Genomic DNA, 18,746 nt, shown 5'->3' on the forward strand with positions numbered 1-18,746 from the left:
CTCAAGTGTGTTCACTGACTCTTGTGCTAATGCAATTTCCCTCTGTTGTCTTTTCCATCAGATAGCACCCATGTGACAACCACTGCTCTTGATTTCCTACTGGACAGGAGAAGCCAGACATCCTGTGGGTTGTGAGCGGAATAGAAAGTACAGAGGATTCAAATGAGAATAAGAGCAGGATTTATTGTCATTTTCACTTAAAATTAATTTGCCAGATTATTCGAAGGCATTCATCCGCCATAGTGTGTACATTTAAAAGGTTTACTTTGGCTCCAATAATCCTACTGATTTAGCCACAAAAGTATGTTTCAAATAATGAGCTGTGTGTTCAGCATATGCAGACGCTTTAACCTCTGAGCCACAGGGAAGCCCTTCAGCATATCTTAGCACTATATAAACATGCATTTCTGTAGGGCATATGGTATTTTAAATTAAATGTAGTCATTTTATTGTGTAAAATATCTAATTCCAGGGGGAAAAAAATGTGGTGGGAGATCATATTAGTAAGCCCTTGAAGGTATCCAAGGTGCTCAGGATAAAAAGATGTCCAGAAAAGAGCTTATATTTAACAAGGGATAAAACAGCTAAACAGACAATTGCAATAAAAGGTACTAAGGGTTACAGCAGTTTACCCCAGAATGGGGGTCACCATCAAATTCTCTAGGATGCTGTTGTTTCCTACTTGACATTCCTTTCCCTCAGTCATCCAAAATTCAGCTCAAATGCCAGTCCCCAGAGAAGGCTTCCCAACATCTTGATTGGAATATTCCCACAGAAGGTTTTCTTACCCTTCCCTGGAAGGTTATACTTGTATTACTGCTATTTGCATGCTCTTAGAGGGGGCAATTTAATGTTGGGAGTGGATGCTGGGGTCAGACAGCTTAGACTGGAATTGCCTGCTGCTTGCTATCTGTGACACCTTGCTTAACTTTCCTGTGCCTCGTTTTCCTCATCTGTGTGAAGATTGATTGGAGCTGTATGTGCAGAGCATGTAGAACAGCTCCTGGCACATAGTAAGTGCTCAGCAAGAGTTCTAGTATTGTTCTGTGAGTGTCATGTCTCTTTCATTTATGTCAGTGTAAGCTCCTCAGAAGCCCATACTATGCTGTTCATCTTTGTGTTCTATCCATGGGCGTCAACCATTCTCCACGTCAACCCGTGTCTAACATGGTCCTTTGTGCATTTCAAGTGCAAAAAATAATGTTGCTATAATTGATAAAGTTCTCCCAGGTGCCACGTGGATGAAACTGGAGTTCTTTGTGGAGGTGATTTTAAAAAAATGCATACAGGACTTCCCTGCGGTCCAGTGGTCAGGACTCAACTCCCACTGCAAGGGGGCATGAGTTCAATCCCTGGTCAGAGAACTAAGATCCCTCATGCCACATGGTGAACATCCCACCAACCCCCCTGCAAAAAAAAAGCATACAGCTCATCATTTATATTGAATGCTTACTTACATATATGCTTTTGCCAAATGAATACCAAATACTTACCGAGCACTTAGCACATCCCAGACACTTGACGAAGCATCATACATAAATCATGTTACTTAAATCTGCAAGGCCCTTTCGTACTCTTGTAGGGAACTTGAAAATCACCATTACTAAATTTTACTAGCATCAAAAATAAAATATTGTCAATAAAATTAAACTTTATATTATCTAAATAGAACACAGATTATATACTATTTCAAAGCCATTTCTTTCTGCAAACTTGGTATAATTACAGTGGTATTGTACTTCTCTATGTTATAATTCTAAAATTACCATGTGTATAGAGGGGAGATTCCTTTGTACTTTCATAATAGGAGATTTTTTTCCATCACTCTCAAGAGTGCACATACACAAATGCACAGTCAGCTACGTTGTTAGAATATATTGTACAGGTCAAACCATAATTAAAATAATTATTATTTACATAGCACCATAAATGTATCTACTACTTGAGTCATAATCACAGTAGTTAGAGACAGAAAACAGCAATTATATCATCCAGTCAACCCCTGCAAATGTATGTCAGCCAGGATCCCAGCAGAGAAGATCTAAGAATTAATTTCAAGCAAAAATAACAGGCACGTGGAATCACATCCCATTCTCAGATTTCCATTCTCTTCACTTTATTGTGGTCTTCATTCATTCTTTCACTCACGCATTCATTCATTCACGCGTTCATTCATTCACTCACTCATTCAGTCTGTCATTCATTCATTCAGCAAACACAGTTGCTCCATTGTTTACTATGTGCCATGCCCTTTGCTAAGGAACAAATATCTACAAGAATAAGAAAAGGTTCCTGCCTTCAAGGAGTGCTTAGTTCCTAAGGAAAGACAAAGATGCATACATTCAGAGGCTGCCCCCAAGGACTTATAATCAAATGGGAGTGACTAGTGTATACGCAAACTACTCCAATAGAAGTATCATGTGAAACAGTAAAAACCTGGCAATTATGGAACTCTTGTAGGTGTTAGTCACTATGCTATATGCTTTACACATGTTATTTTATTTAAGCCCCCCAACAGATTATTAGGTAGTAATTATTATTATTATTCATTTTTCACAAATAATGAAAATGAGGCTGGAAAGATGAAGTAACCTAGTCTCCAACAGCCCCCACTTTCTCCAACGCCTGCCCCTCACCACTAAAAACGTCTCCTGAGGCTGTAAATGTCCAGGGGTGCATCTGGGCTGCCTTGAAGGAACTAACCAAAGGCTCAAAAATGGATGGGTGTGGGAGGAATTTCCTGGTCCAGTGGTAAGACTCCACGCTTCCAATGCTGAGGACCCGGGATTCAATCCTTGGTCAGGGAACTAGATCCCAGATGCCACAATCAAGGATCCTGCATGCCCCAATGAAAACTGAAGATCCCACATGCAGCAACTAACAAACAAACCAAAAAAAAAAAACAACCTGGTGCAGCCAAATAAATAAATAATAAAGATCTTGGTATCAGTGTGCTTAAGGCAGTTGTAAGCTTAGAGAAACACATCCTTCCCCAAACACGTTTTCTTCTCGCCTCCTACTCTCCCGCCTCCCATATCTCACTTTGAGTCTGCACCCTCAGATAATTACACTGTCTGCCAGACTGTCACCCAAGGGTCAACCCATCTCTCCCAAACTGCAAAGGGCTTTTTTGAAGCCTCTTTCCTTACTCTAGGAACACACACACGTGCACCCCAACCCCAACCTGGGCTTTGCTCTGCAGTACTTCATGACAATCAGCATATTTAAACATCAGAATAGCTCCTAAATTTGAGGCTTCCTTCTCCTTGCTGGAGAGGCAGAGGGAAGGGACTGGCCAAGTGTCCCTCGAACCTGGCTATTCTCGGCAGCCTATGTGCTGGTGGATTTTGTCTACGGCATTCTGCCACATCTGTTCTGCTTCCTATTCCCTGGGGATGGAAAAAAAGGAACGATGATGGTTGGATAAGTGGATGAGCCTCTGCCAATGCCTTCGTTCCTTTAGATAAGCGCCAAGCCGTATGTGTGGGAGGTAATAGAGGAGGAGATTCAAGGGGGCTCCATCTTTTCTTCAACCACTCCCACACCTCCTAATTTATCCTGCATGTAGCTCTCAAAGCCTTTTCAAATCAGCATTCTATGCTGATTTCTGGTTCCAACGGTAAGGGCAGTCAGGATGCCCTCCTAGAGAATCTTTAAAGTGCTGTAAGAGTTGCTTTCAGATTCCTTGGAAAAAACTTCTGGGAAACCTGACAATTGTTTCTGCCACCTACCTATGACTGTAAAGTGCTCTGATGGCTTCAATATATATGAAATGGAATGTGAATGACTGATCAACACTGGTTTGCCGTTGGTCTTTACTTGGTCACTGACCAACTGGTAGTTCAGTCCTTGTTTAAATATTTTCCCCTAGTAGGAGACATCCTATTAAAATTATGACTATTTGTAGCAAACATACACTGGACTTCACTGGCAGTCCAGTGGTAAAAACTCCAAACTCCCACTTCAGGTGGCAAGGGTTAGATCCCTGGTCAGGGAACTAAGATCCTGCACATCACTCCTCCAAAAAAAAGAAAAAGAAAGTAGCAGACATACAGAGTTCTCACTACAATGGTACAATTCCACACTATTGGGACAATGGTGAATATTTCAGTCCCATTAGAGGATAATTTATTAAGAGAGAGAAAAGGGTATTTACTTGGTATCCTTCAGCTTGACCCAGATGATTCAAACCTTCTTTGGGAAGTTCTTACATGAACACAAAAAGAACATGTTTTTTATGCTGCCCTGTTTCAAACAATAAGTCTCTGATGCAGACCATAATAAAATGAATTACAAATTACAAAATAGTTTATCATTATCCTTTCCCACCACCTTCTCTCTTTCAAGTTATATAGAATCCTGCTCTTTCATTCACAAAAGCCTCAGTTGAAACAAACACCCTAAGAAGTAGGCAAGTAGGCAGTGTAGGTAGAATTAGCTTCATGCAGTGGATGGAAAACTGAGGCTTAGAGAAGTTCAGTGGTCTGCCCCAGTCACACAGTCTGTGATAGTGTCAGGCTAAAACACTCACAACTCCAGTTCCCCAGAGGTTGACTCCTTTCCCTAGGTCTGGTGATTTCTGACCCTTGACCTCTGAACTTGAGGATCCAAAGGTGAATTCCTTTCTATCTGATGTTAATGGTTTACTCAAGCATTTGTACTCTAATGGGCTATCAAAGATATGACTAATATCACACACCATGACTATCACAGTTAATGAACTATAAATGAAGTGGAAATTTGCCACCAAAAGTCCTAAGAAACAAGCAAACACACACACAATAACTTTTGAGCTTTCTCTCTCTCTCTCTTTTTTCTTTTTTTTGGCCACACCATGAGGTACTCGAAATCTTAGGTCCCAAACCAGGGGTCGAACCCATACCCCCTACAACGGAAGTGCAGATTCTTAACCACTGGACCACCAAGGAAATCCCTTCAGTTCTATTTTCATTGAAACTTTGACTTAAAATTTCTTTCCTCATTGAGCGTTCTCCCAACACTTAATCAATCTGAAAGTACTTATTAATCACCTCCTGTGCAGGTGTCAGACTTTATTTTTGGGGGCTCCAAAATCACTGCAGATGGTGATTGCAGCCATGAAATTAAAAGATGCTTACTCCTTGGAAGGAAAGTTATGACCAACCTAGATAGCATATTAGAAAGCAGAGACATTATTTTGCCAGCAAAGGTCCGTCTAGTCAAGACTGGTTTTTCCAGTGGTCATGTATGGATGTGAGAGTTGGACTGTGAAGAAAGCTGAGCGCCGAAGAATTGATGCTTTTGAACTGTGGTGTTGGAGAAGACTCTTGAGAGTCCCTTGGACTGCAAGGATATCCAACCAGTCCATTCTAAAGAAGATCAGTCCTGGGTGTTCTTCGGAAGGACTGATGCTAACGCTGAAACTCGAAAACTTTGGCCACCTCATGAGAAGAGTTGGCTCATTGGAAAAGACTCTGATGCTGGGAGGGATTGGGGGCAGGAGAAGAAGGGGACGACAGTCGATGAGATGGCTGGATGGCATCACTGACTCACGACATCACAACATCATGGATGTGAGTTTGAGTGAACTCCAGGAGTTGGTGATGGACAGGGAGGCCTGGAGTGCTGCAATTCATGGGGTCGCAGAGTCAGACACAACTGAGTGACTGAACTGAACTGAACTGTGCAGATAGAGAGCCAACTATAACTTTATATGGCCTTCCCTTGTGGCTCAGCTGGTAAAGAATCCGCCTGCCATTTGGGAGACCTGGGTTGGGAAGATCCCTGGAGAAGGGAAAGGCTACCTACTCCGAAGTTATCCCTGAACTCAGGGAATTTGAGTCTAACTGAGGAGAGACAAGCACAGAGGAAACAATTACTAAATAATGTCAATAGCTCGTCAATGTTGACTATGATGATATGTAATAAGAAAACTGAGCCCAGGCCATGGATCAAGAAACCATCAGCTGATGTGCCAGTAGGGATGGGCCTGAGTGAGCATTCCAAAGGCAAAAGGTCAGTCCTCTGTAATTGTCTGCAGTCTTCATGCCTTGCTGTCCTAATAGGTTGAAATCTTCTTAAGGGAGGAGACCATTTGCTGCTACATCTCTTTATTCCCCCAGCCTCTACTTTGAAAGTGAAAGTGAAGTCGGTCAGTCATATCTGACTCTTTGTGACCCCATGGACTGGGGCCTACCAGGCTTCTCAGTCCATGGGATTTTCCAGGCAAGAGTACTGGAGTGGGGTGCCATTTCCTTCTCCAGGGGATCTTCCCGACCCAGGGTTCAAACCCGAGTCTCCCACATTGTAGGCAGACGCTTTACCCTCTGAGCCACCAGGGAAGCCCAGCCTGTACTTTAGCAGTTGTCAAAAGTGTGTGGCCTCCAAAGCCACTCTCTGGGTTCAAATCCTTTTCTATCACTTATTGGTCCTGTGTGTGTGTGTGTGTGTGTGTGTGTGTATGAAGTCACTCAGTGGTGTCCAATTCTTTGCGACCCCAGGGACTGTAGCCCTTTAGGTGCACCTGTCTGTGGAATTCTCCAGGCAAGAATGGAGTGGGTTGCCATTCCTTTCTCCAGGAGATTTTCCTGACCCAGGGATTGAACTTGGGTCTCCTGCATTGCAGGCAGATTCTTTACTGTCTGAGCCACCAGGGAAGCCCATTGTTACCATAATGCTGCAAATTATTTAAGTCTCTGTGGTTCAGTTTCCTCATCTGTTAAACAAGTACCTATTTCATAGGGTTGCTATGAGGAATAAATTAATTCCTACATGTTAAGGGTGTGGAAAAATGCCTGGCACACATGGAAATAGCAACCCACTCCACTGTTCTTGCCTAGAAAATTCCATGGACAGAGGAGCCTGGTGGCCTACAGCCCATGAGGTCACAAAAAGTCAGACGTGATTGAGCACACACACATGCACAATTGTTAGTAAAGGCCATAGTTTATGTTACAATCCACTATCTGCATTGTGCAGTTCTTGGGGTTTGGACAGATGCACCCTGTCATGTGTTCACCATTACGGAATCATTCAGAATAATTTTGCCAGCCTAAAAATCCCCTGTGCCTCACCTGTTCATTCCTCCCTTCCCCTGCCCCCAATCCATGGCAACCCTTGATCTTTTTTATTGTCTCTATAGTTTTGTCTCTTCCAGAATATCATATAGTTGAAATCATACAGTAGCCTTTATAGACTAGCTACTTTCACTTAGAAATATACATTTACATTTCCTCCATGTCTTTTTAGGATTTGATCATTCATTTCTTTTTATCACTGAAAAATTCTTCACTGTGTAATATACCACCGTTTGTTTATTCATTCTCCTATCAAAGGATTACCTTGGTTTTTTCTAAGCACTTATGAATAAAGCTGCTATAAACATTTGTGTGCAGGTTTTTGTGTGGACATAAGTTCTCATCTGAGTAAACAACTAGAAGCGAGATTACTGGATCTTATGGTAAGACCATGTTTAGCTTTGTAAGAGGCTGCCAAGCTGTGTGTAAAGTGACTGTACCATTTTACACTCCCGCTAGCAAGAAATGAGAGTTCCTATTGCTCCACACCGTTGCTTGTATTTGCTGTTGTCAATGCTTTGCATTTTCACCATTCTAAGAAGTACTTAGTGATATCTCATTGTTGTTTCAATTTGCAGTTTCCTAATGATATAGATGTTAAGCACCTTTTCATATGCTTATTCCACCTGCTTATCTTCTTTGGTGGATACCCAGATCTTTTGCCAATTTTTTAGTTTGGTTTTTTTTTTTTATTGCTGAGTTTTAAAATTTCTTTGTGTAGTTTGGATAGAAATCCTTTATCAGAGGGAGGAGGGTTCAGGATGGGGAACACATGTATACCTGTGGCGGATTCATTTCGATATTTGGCAAAACCAATACAATATTGTAAAGTTTAAAAATAAAATAAAATTTAAAAAAAAAAGAAAAAAAGAAAAACGAAATCCTTTATCAATATCTGTTTTGCAAAGTATTTCTCCCAATCTGTGGCTTGTCTTTTCACTCTCTTAGGAGTTATATTATTATTTTTTAAATTATTTATTTACTTTTATTTTTAGCTACTCTGGGTCTTCGCTGCTGCATAAGGGTTTTCTCTTGTTGCAGTGCACAGGCTTCTCACTGCAGTGGCTTTTCTTGTTGCAGAGCACGGCTCCAGGTGCCCAGGCTTCCATAGTTGTGGCACATGGGCTCAGTTGCTCCACAGCAAGTGGGATCTTCTTGGACCAGGGCTCGACCCCGTGTCCCCTACATTGGCAGGTGGATTCTTAACCACTGGGCCACTAGGGAAGTTCAGGAGTCATATTATTTTGAACGCAAATTAGTAGTCCTTGATCTCCAAGGGTCAGTATTTCACTGTGGCATTATTTTAGTACCAGTGCTAGCTTCTTTCACAAAATAAATATAGGAGAGACAAAGACAGATGAATATACCCTAAGGAACTCAGAGCAGTTACAAAGTCCTCAATTAGGGGTATTCTTAGCCATGTTGGCTACAAATGCAGAAGGACATTAGACATTTTCTGTTGTAATTAGAAATTAACATGAATAGGCTCAAACAGAATCAGAAAAATTACATCTGAATGGAATTTTATTAGGAAAAGTCTTGCCATGAATAAATGTTTGGAAATAAAGACTAAGTTGCCCTTTCTCCCAAAAATCTAGTACCTTCCATGGGTACTTTTATACCCACCGAGTTCTTTGCTTTAGAATAAGCCTTTGTATATAATAAGTTCCATAGGGAGCATGTCCGCAAAGGGGTATTAAGTCTTTGAGGGGTTGTTATAAATCTTATTTCCTGGCCACATTAACAGAAACCCAGCCCAGGACAACCCCCACCCCCACCCCTCTACGCCTACCTGAAGAACTTTACAATGTCAGCTAGTCATCCACATTAATGACTTCATCCATTACCTGGCTGAAACACTGCAATCATTCTGAATCAGAAATAGCTCCACGCCATATCTTGGGAGGGGAGGGGTAGAGAAATTGCAGAGAAGACATAGGCATGGACATGAACCAGCTGAAAGTTTTCCAGGAACATTTGAAACATTCTTTTTACACTTGTGACAAGTGACATGGGTTTTCTTAATGAACACATACAGCCAAAAAATCCCACTTCATGCACTGAAAAGAAAACAGTCTCTTATAACAAGCTGCAGTGCTCTGAGAAACCATTCCAGACCCACATGCTTAGAGTTGGCGTCTGAACACCCTGTTCTCAGACCACCTGGGAGTGGTGTCCAGGCCTTACCCTGGCTTTTAGGAAAGTCTCAAGGTCACCACTCAGGGTGGCTTCTCAGCCACCAATGGCAAGCAACACTATTAGCCTGAAGGAAAATGCAATCTAAAGCCTTCTAGCAGAGGAAATATAAAGAATATTTTCCACATGGCACTAAAAGTTTCATTAAAAACAAAAAAAGAAACACAACTATTGTGGAAAAGTCAAAGTCAAATGTACTTTTAAAAAAGTCTGGTAAATATTTTGCTGGGAAATTCATACTTTAAAGAAACTTTGAGGCTCCTGGACACAGGGTGTTAACCTGACACATTTTCAGATCAAAACGACTGTTTTGAAAACATATACCTTCAGAGGAAACACCAACGAGAACCTGGGTCCCTGTACTTAGGACGCTCACTGCGCACTGATTGCCTCCGTGCCAGGAAGTCAAACGCCACAGAAAGCTGGCTTGAGCCCTATTCGTATTGGCCAGTGCAGAGAACTGTTTTGTTTCGTTTTGTTTTTCAGCCTGCCCTGACCACATCTGTTCCTTATCTTTCCTCTTCCACCGTGATTTTATTTACCAGGGCTCCAGAAACAACAGGGACTGTGGAATCTCCACACAGATGACAGAAGACAAGACTCCCAGGGAGTTGGCAGGGTCTGCACCCTGAGGAGCCAAACGTGGGGTTTCCAGAGCGGCCACCCATCCCCACCAGGCACTCAGGCTCAGGAACTGTGACCAGCACTGGGAAGGAGCCAGCCTGGTCTAAGAAAGCTCTAGAAACACAGTGTCTCTAATGGAAGCCAAGTACAGAAGTTCTCCTGTTCTGTGTTGGTTGCTCGGTCATGTCCAACTCTTTGAGATCCAATAGACTGTAGCCCACCAGTCTCCTCTGTCCATGGGATTCTCCAGGCAAGTATACTGGAGTGGGTTGCCATTCCCTTCTCCAGGGGATCTTCCTGATCCAGGGATTGAACCTGTGTCTCTGCATTGCAGAGAAATTCTTTACCATCTGAACTACTAATAGCTCCATTTGCCACCATTCTGCCATTTCATTCTGGCCTTCTCTTTCATTTCCTCTTTTCTTCCCTAGATTTCAGGACCTCAAGGTCAGAGCAGCCTTACCAGTCCCCGAACACCGTTATTTTTTGGCAAGATGTTTTGATTGTGGAATGAATACTTGCAAAAGGCAATCTGGAGCCCTTAGCTAGACACCCACAAGTTCAAGAGCACACCTGTGACTTCAAAGCAGAAGCCAGGCTCCTCAGCTTTATTATATTTTAAAAATTTTATTGTTAAATGTTTCATGTCAAGCATGAAAAGAGTCTGATCTGAGGTGATACTCAAACTATGGGCAGTAATGCTGCAGAGAAGAACCAGTTCTGACTCCATGTTGGAACTGTTTCTTCAACTTGCTTTTAGTTGCTATTGTTTTTATAATCATACCTAATGGCCTGCTTCAGAAAACCCCACCCCTCTGCCTGATTATTAAACTAAAGTGCCTTTGTTCAGCTCACAAAGAGGTAATCTGACCCTGCCTACCAGTGAAAGAAAGAAAAAAGAAAAGAAAAAGATATTAACACATCCATTCCCTGATGCTGGCTGTTCTGGGAAATGTTTTACAAGACTGATGGCCCTTTTTACTTTACTGCCTCATTGGCTCTCCTTCTCTATCCTAGACACTTCTATCTCTGGGGCTATAAAAGAACCTGGCATCCAAACCCTGATAAGATGGTTCTTTTGAGACATTACTTTGCCATCTTCTCAGTTTGCAGGCTTTCCAAATAAAGAAGTATTCCTTATCTCAACATCTTGTCTCTGATTTAGTCTCTGATTCATTGGCCTGTTGTGTGACCAACAGAGCAAGCTTGGACTTGGTAACAATAACAACTGCTGGTTCACACAACTATTGTCTGGTCAACTGTAAGAAGCATGCAGAAATTCAGAGCATTGACTCAATGGACATGAATTTGAGCAAACTCCGGGAGATAGTCTGGCATGCTGCAGTCCATGAGGTCACAAAGAGTCGGACATGACTGAGCAATGGAACAATTTAGAAACTTTTGCAGCAGTTTCACAATCACTTTATGTCCATTGAATCTATTATTAAAAATTAAGGGGCCTACATTTTATACGTCTTTTTTTTGTTTAATTTTTTATATATTAATTTTTATTATATTTACAAAGACATTGGGCTGTAATGGATTTCAAAATTGGAAAAAAAAAAACTTTACCACATAAAGTTAACCACAGAGAACACTGTAGAAAATGCTCACATATCCAGTAATTAACCAGGGTTTGTCAAATTTGAACATTTCACCACATTTGCCTTTGACTTTTCAAAGAAATAAGACATTGCGTATGACTCTTCCTTTATCCTTCCCTTTCCTTGTCTTCTCACCCCGCCCCCTACCTTCCCTTCCCTCTTTATCTCTCCGTCTTCCCTCCCCCTCCCTTCCTCACCCTCCTCTCCCTCCCTTCTCCCTGCCTCCCTCTTCTCTCCTTTTCAGTTTATGGACCACAACTGGGAGAAGGGGAGCCACAGTGACCTAGCATGGAGAAGCAAAGCCCAAGCACAAAGCACAGGATACCCATACGAAGGGAAGGGTATGGAATGTCAGGGCCCAGGAGGGGTGAGGAGGGTGTTCATGCAGACGGCCAGCCTCTAGCGTGGGAAATCAGAGCCCAAACAAGAGAGGAAGACTTCCACATGGGGGGAAGGGTGATGAAGAGACGGAAGATGAGCTATATTTGAGGGAATATAATAAGCATAACAGGAGCCGGTTTCTATGGAAAAGGGGAAAACTAGAATAAATTCTGTGGCTTTGGCCTGGAATTAGTTGTGTTAATGAGAACATATGGTTTTCCATACGCATAGATCAACAACAACAAAAGTAAATATAGATGTAATTGTGTGTATATACATGTATATATATTCCTTAACTCTTACTGCTGGGAGCAGTGACACCTCCATAACGATGAGCACATCTTATGCCCAGATCTTCTAAATACTGTTCTCCACTAAAAGGAATGGAGGCTCTTGGAGAACTACCTGATTTTAGAGTTAGGACTAAGCAAGAAAGTACAAGATGAGCCTGGAATACCTTGTGCCAGAAACTAAGAAAGCATTTAAACAGGGATGAGGCTGTGTTAAAGGACCAGGTGTGATCTTAAATGAGTTCCCAATGGTTTTGAACATAAAATTAAATAATATATATTCATGTATCCATTAATTTTATATATATATATATATGGCTTCTGAAGCAGCACTAGTGGTAAAGAACCTGCCTGCCAATGCAAGAGACATAAGAGATGTGGATTTGATCCCTGGGTCAGGAAGATCCCCTGAGGGAGGACATGGCAACCCACTCCAGTATTCTCGCCTGGAGAATCCCATGGACAGAGTAGTCTGGTGGGCTATGGCCCATAGGGTCACAAACAGTTGACATAGCTGAAGCAACTTAGCACACATGCACATATAATAAATTATAATCTATTTACTAAAAGCAGAATCGGGAGCCCATGTAAATGTAAATAAATAACTTAAGGGTTTGAAGAAAATGAAAGATTTATATAGTTATTAACTACAAAGAAGAGAGTACCCTTAGGGTGGAGAAACCGTGGCAGACCCTACTGCAACCACGTGATCATAATGAACATCATTAGTAATGGAACAAACTGAAATTGTCACCATCTGATAGACAATGAAAAGAACACAGCACACTTTTGTGATACTCCTGCCAAAGGCATACAATCTAATCACAAGGAAATAACAGAGTTTTGTGTTGTTGTTTCATCATGGGCATGTGGGATCTTAGTTCCCTGACCAGAGACTGAACTCTTGCTCCATGCAGTGGAAGCAGAGTCCTAACCACTAGACTGCAAAGGAAGTCCTGGAAATATCAGAAAAATTTAAAGGACACTTTATTACAATATAATTAATGCAATATAATTGATCTGAAATCTTCAAAAGCAACGTGATAATTTATAAAAGTTAACAAAAGACTGAGAAATTCAGAGTAAAGAGGCACAACAACTAAATGCAATGCTGGATTCTGAATCGAGTCTTTTTGATACAAGTGGCAAAACCTGAAAGGGGTCTGAAGATGAGACAGTAGCAATGTCAATATCAATTTCTTCGTTTTAATGATCGTATTGTGGTTATGTGGGAAATGTTCTTGTTTATAGAAAGTACACTCTGAAATGTATGAGTCTGATGTGTTATAAGTCATCAGCTACATATTTTTAAAGAAATTTTCAAATGAATTTTTATTAGTTTACCAAATCTTAAAGATTTTAGTAAATTTCAATTAGGGATAAATTTTTTTCCACTAATATGGAGATTTTATTAGTTCAAAAGCTAATAATCTAATAGTCCTAGTTCCAATGAAGTTTATTTATCTCTCTCCTTAATTTTTACACTAAATGTGATAACAATGTGATCTGAAACTCAGTACTCCATGAACTCTCACTTTATGAAATTATTACAAAAGCATGCATAGAAATCTAAACACGTCAGTTACAGTTAAATGTTAGTAACATGCACATACACATATTTGTGTAATTTGTGTAAAATGAATGTTCAAAAATGTTCTTGAACATAAACCTACATGAAACACAGCCAGAAAAACAAGTTATTAAAAGTCTTCAACGAAAGTCAGGATTAGAACCATGTTGGAAAGTCTTTTCAGCTATGTAGATTTTAAACAATTTTCTTGAGGTATATAATATGCCTGCCACAAAAGTCATCCATATAAATGAACAATCCAATAATTTTTAGTAAATGTATACAGTTGTGCAACCACCACCACAACTGAGCCTTGGAACTTTCCCCTCACCCCACAATATTCCCCTGTGCCTGTTTGCAGACAGCCCCTGCTCCCTCATTTGGAATCATAGAAAGTAGAGTCAAGGTCAACCACTTATTCTTAAATGAGTCCAATTAAAAAATGCTTGTATTATGTTCCAATATTTTTCTGTAACATTCTGATTGTTTTGAAACAACTATAATTAACTACAGATTCCTCTTCTCTCCCATTTCTTTTAACTGCCCCCCCAACACTGAGATTTAATATTTTAAATCATGGATGTGTATGTTTTTATCTATATATGTCTGAATTTATATTCATAAATAAAATGTACCATTCTACAAACTTTAGAACTGTATTATCTGAAATCATGGTGTTTGTTTTTGTTTTCAGTTTTGTTTTTTTACTCAAAACTGTGTTTTTGAAATGCTTCCCTTTTGATGCAGGCAGCTCATAGTCATTCATTTTAACTGTTGAATGCTATTCCATGGTGTGAACATCTCACAGTGTATTTATTTATTTAATTTCCTGTTAGTGGATATTTCACTTGTCTTTGTTTCTTCACAACCACAAACAGTACTGAAATAAAGATTGTTGGTCCTCTTGAGCCCACATGAAAAATTCACTAGGGAGTATACCTGGAAGTAGAATTCCTGGGTGGGAAGGCAGGAACATTTTGAGCCGTAATATATATTGCCAAATTGCTTTCCAAAATAGCCATATTTATTTGCATTCTCCCCAGCCTTTCATGGGCTTCCCTGGTAGCTCAGCTGGTAAAGAATCCGCCTGCAATGCAGGAGACCCTGGTTTTGATTCCTGGGTTGGGAAGTTCCCCTGGAGAAGGAATAGGTTACCCACTCCAGTATTTGCCTGGAGAATCCCCATAGACAGAGAAGCCTGGTAGGCTACAGACCTGGGGTCACAAAGAGTCAGACATGACTGAGCAAATAAACAGCACAGCACAGCATTTCATAAGCAATCACTGGTCCACAACGGGCTAATATGTAGTATTGTCAGACTTGTGGTTTTTGTTCATCTTCTATGCATTAAATAATATTTTGTGATTGTGTAAAGACTATTCAGCTTTCTTTTTCTATACCTTATTTATTTATTTATTTTTTGGTGCATGTGGAATCTTAGCCCCCTGACCAGAGGTCAAAACTGAGCTATCCCCTGGCCCCCTTGCAGTGGAAACGCAGAGTCATAATCATTGGACAGCCAGGGAAATCCCTCTTTTTTGATATTTTCAGTACTTTTGTTCTTTTTTCTATTGGGTTGTCTGTCTTTTTCCTCTTGATTAGGAAGCTGCTGCTGCTAAGTCGCTTCAGTCGTGTCCGACTCTGTGCGACCCCATAGATGGCAGCCCATCAGGCTCCACCGTCCCTGGGATTCTCCAGGCAAGAACACTGGAGTGGGTTGCCATTTCCTTCTCCAATGCATAGAAGTGAAAAGTGAAAGTGAAGTCGTTCAGTCATGTTCGACTCTTAGCGACCCCACGGACTGCAGCCTACCAGGCTCCTCCGTCCATGGAATTTTCCAGGCAAGAGTACTGGAGTGGGGTGCCATTGCCTTCTCCATTGATTAGGAAGGGTCCCTATATATTCCAGATACTAATCCTTTGTGGTTATGTGCATTCAAAGTATCTTCTCCCAGCCTATGGCCTGCATTGTCATTTTGTTGGTGACATACTTTGTCCTTTAGAAGCATTTTCATTTTCATGTAATTAAATGTATTATTCTTTGCCTCTATGGTCCCACTAGACCCTCCATTCTCTGGAATGAGGAATTGTATCTATCATATCCTCTTCTTGTTCCCAGTGCCTAGATCAGTGACTGGCATCCAGTTCAGTTCAGTTCAGTTCAGTCGCACAATTGTATCAGACTCTTTGCGACCCCATGAATCGCAGCATGCCAGGCCTCCCTGTCCATCGCCAACTCCTGGAGCTTACTCAAGCTCATGTCTATCGAGTCGGTGATGCCATACAACCATCTCATCCTCTATCATCCCCTTCTCCTCCCACCTTCAATCTTTCCCAGCATCAGCATCCAAAGAGTCTATTCTTTGCACCAGGTGGCCAAAGTAGTGGAGTTTCAGCTTGAGCATCAGTCTTTCCAATGAATATTCAGGACTGATTTCCTTTAGGATGGACTGGTCGGATCTCCTTGCAGTCCAAGGGACTCTCAAGAGTCTTCTCCAACACCACAGTTCAAAAGCATCAATTCTTCGGTGCTCAGCTTTCTTTATAGTCCAACTCTCACATCCACACATGACCACTGGAAAAACAATAGTCTTGACTAGAAAGACCTTTGTTGGCAAAGTAATGTCTCTGCTTTTTAATATGCTGTCTAAGTTGGTCATAACTTTTCTTCCAAGAAGCAAGTGTCTTTTAATTTCATGGCTACAGTCACCATCTGCAGTGATTTTGGAGCCCCAAAAAATAAAGTCTGCCACTGTTTCCACTGTTACCCAATCTACTTGCCATGAAGTAATGGGACCAGATGCCATGATCTTAGTTTTCTGAATTATTGAGCTTCAAGCCAACTTTTTCACTCTCCTCTTTCACTTTCATCAAGAGGCTCTTTAGTTCCTCTTTGCTTTCTGCCATAACGGTGGTGTCATCTGCATATCTGAGGTTATTGATATTTCTCCTGGCAATCTTGATTCCAATTTGTGCTTCATCCAGCCCAGCGTTTCTCATGATGTGCTTTGCATATAAGTTAAATAAGCAGGATGACAATATACAGCCTTGATGTACTCCTTTTCCTATTTGGAAATCTAGTAGAGTATCAATAATATTTGTTAAATGAGTAAATAAATTAATTAGTGGATAAATGGTTTGTGTATTTTGTGTCTTAATACATCCTTCCAAACCCTGGACACTTAAAGATTTTTTTTTTAATATTTCCTCCTAAAGGTTTAGAGTTTTGCTTTTGTCTTTGATCTAGCCAGAACTGACATTTGCATATGGGGTGATGTAGGAATTTATTTCTCCTCCCCCACCCATCTGAATAACAAATTATCCTAGTATTATTTATTGAAGGGTTGCTGACCCTAGTTTTCCAACATGTGAGTTTTAAGGATCAGGTATGGGAAAGAAAGGTACTTTGCCTTCTGTTTTGGATTCCATTGCCTCCTAGTGCTGCATCTTTAAAGGAAATCTATCTCAAAATGTTTGATCCTAGTGGAACACGACTGAATATTCTGGCGATATGACACAAGTTTTTCACATTTCCTTCAAACTCATGATGGGTGTTTAGTCAAATGACCTCCTGCTCCACTTCCAAATTCATAAATACTGAAGCATCTGTGCCTGGTATAGAATAGTCACTTATTATATGATGATTATTTCTCAATTCTTGGCATTTGGGGAAGTCTACAGGAGGCCAACTTGTAGACAGTTGCCAGTGTCTATCACAGACATTACAGCTAATCACAGGAGTTCTCAGTCTTTAAGTACAAGATAAGGTTTCACTCTCCTAAAAGAATTATGTTCTAACTCTTACATATGAGAAGAAGCATAGAGCTGGAAAAGCCCCCCATTATTACAGGTTTTGAATATTTTTGTTACTATACCGTATACAAAATAAAAAATAAAATTAGAAAAAGATCTTAAACAAACAAAAAAGATCTTACTTTCCTGCCATCCTTAGAGTTACAAGTGGTCATGAGATTTACTTGGGCCAGTGAAATGTGAGTAAAGGCAATGTTATACCTCCAAACAGATAGATTTAAAATCAAGCTCCTTTCCTGCCCCTGTGTCCTTGAATCTTGTGTCAAGATGTAACCTCCATGAGCCTGATTCATGAGATGACTGACATGACTGGACATTTTGCTTAAATTCTTGGTTAAGTTGTTGTTATAATATACCGTGCTGGCTTGTTTTAAGCTACTGGGGCTGCTTGTTACCATAGCATGACATAGCCTACCTTAACTGATACTCCACTAAAACCATCCCAACTTTGCTAAAAACAAATACTATCTTACTACCAAAAAAGAACAGGATTTAGAGGCTGAAAGCAAATGGTTTAATACAAATTTAGTAAAGGTATCTCTAGTTTCCATTTAGCTTGAGATTTTAGGTAAGCTAGAAAAAAATCCAGATATGCATTGTCCAATATAGTAGCCACTAGTCATGTGTAATTATTGAGCACTTGAAACATGCCTTATGTGAAGAGATGTGCTACACAAATACATGAGATTTAGAAGACTCAATCTGAAAACAAGAATGTAAAATAACTCAAGCCTTTTTAATGTTCATTAATTGCAGATATAATGATATTTGGATATATTGTACTAGATAAAACAACAGACATGAATTTGCCAAACTCCAGGAGATAGTGAAGGGCAGGGAAGCCTGGTGTGCTGCCATCCATAGGGTTGCTGAGTCAGACATGACTTAGACGTGAAAAGCAACAAAAATTGATTCTTAAAATTTTAGTGTAGCTTACAGAAAATTACATATGTGGTTTGCATTTGTGGCTTGAATTATACTGTGATTGGGCAGCACTGATCTAGACCAGGGGCCAGGAAAAGATGGCCTGTGGACAAAATTCAGCCTTCTACTTGTTTTTTTTTTTTTTTGGAGTGAGAGAGTGAGACATCACCTTTCTTTCTTAATTTCATCACCTTAATGTCTTTATATCTTCTTTATTTTCCATTTCTTTCTATCTTACTTCCTAAGAAATCGGAGTGGTAAGTCAAGGACTGGAAGTGCCTTTCTGCTCA

The sequence above is a fragment of the Bos grunniens genome, chromosome 6 (genome assembly GCF_055505025.1).
Source record: "Bos grunniens cultivar Pamir isolate PY7600 chromosome 6, Bosgru_T2T1.0, whole genome shotgun sequence".
NCBI classification, from domain to species: domain Eukaryota; kingdom Metazoa; phylum Chordata; class Mammalia; order Artiodactyla; family Bovidae; genus Bos; species Bos grunniens.